This window comes from Schistosoma mansoni, chromosome 3 (genome assembly GCF_000237925.1).
Source record: "Schistosoma mansoni strain Puerto Rico chromosome 3, complete genome".
NCBI classification, from domain to species: domain Eukaryota; kingdom Metazoa; phylum Platyhelminthes; class Trematoda; order Strigeidida; family Schistosomatidae; genus Schistosoma; species Schistosoma mansoni.
Window position 1 is genome coordinate 17681346 of NC_031497.1, and position 1188 is coordinate 17682533.

Consider the following 1188-nt stretch of genomic DNA (forward strand, 5'->3'; position numbering starts at 1 on the left):
GTCCGACATTTGGTGACCCTGTACGGCCAGTGAAATGTCACTGAGCCCTAGCCAAATCATCCGGCATCTGAGTCACTGAATATCGAACAGTACACCGATCTTCTCCAAGTTCCAGAACACTCAACACTCATCAATTAATCGCACTGCATGGATTGGCTGATGCGGTGTTGGTCTCACTACCTTCTCTATACTCATTCTTGCTAGCATATTTCTGTAATTACGTCCTTTGTGTTATATGGTCTTCAAAGCAGCCATATAACCTTAATACGGCGAAAGAGTAATCCACGTTCGGTGCTGACCGTGAGGTGTGACTTCGAAGTTAACTGACTCGTCGCACCATTCTCGACTTGCTCGAGTAGGCCCCGATCATTCGACACAGATCATCTACGTTTGTGTGGTACAATTTTTTCGAACATGAAGCAAATATACTTAAAAGAGTTAAACGGCGAGAGACCAAAATAGTGAAATGGCGTTCCAATCAAAATGTCCCAACCTATTTCCGTTTCTTGAAAATTTCAAAAACCAAGATCAACTTATTAGAGTCTGGAGTGTCATTCTTAAGTCGAGTGAATTTTAAAAAATGTTCATTAAACTCCACTCCTTAACTATGATGACAGAAATGCCTCAATTATTGCTTCTATTCACTAAACTTTAGCGTCTAAGCCTTATGAACACTGACCTCCTGGTTAAGGTTCAACTATTGAAGTGTGCCTTTTCAAAACAGAAAGAAAGTAATCACTAAAATATTATATTATGCATCCCTCCCTTGTTATTTATAATTCTGTCACTTCTAATACGGATGTCTCCTGCAATGGTTGGATAACAGTCTGCATGTAAAATTAGGCACGTTTATATGAAAACAATTATATCTGGACCCAATTAATTAACCACTGAGCTTAGCTCAGATGTTTTATTTCCAAAACTACGAGCTTTCGTGTAGCGCGTGCTTAAAATGTTTTAAGACGCTCTCGTTATACTCACAAAGTCTCGGCAGTTCTGACTAATATTCCTAGTTCATGGAATTTATTTCCTTGACTACGAGCATTTGTACATATAACTCCTAAACAGAATAACTTATTGTGGTGTTTATTTGAACCAATGATTCATTTGTATTGATGACTGCTTCATTTTGAATTCCAAATACAATACATTCGTTTGTGTTCATCTAATACTTCTTGAATAAATTGC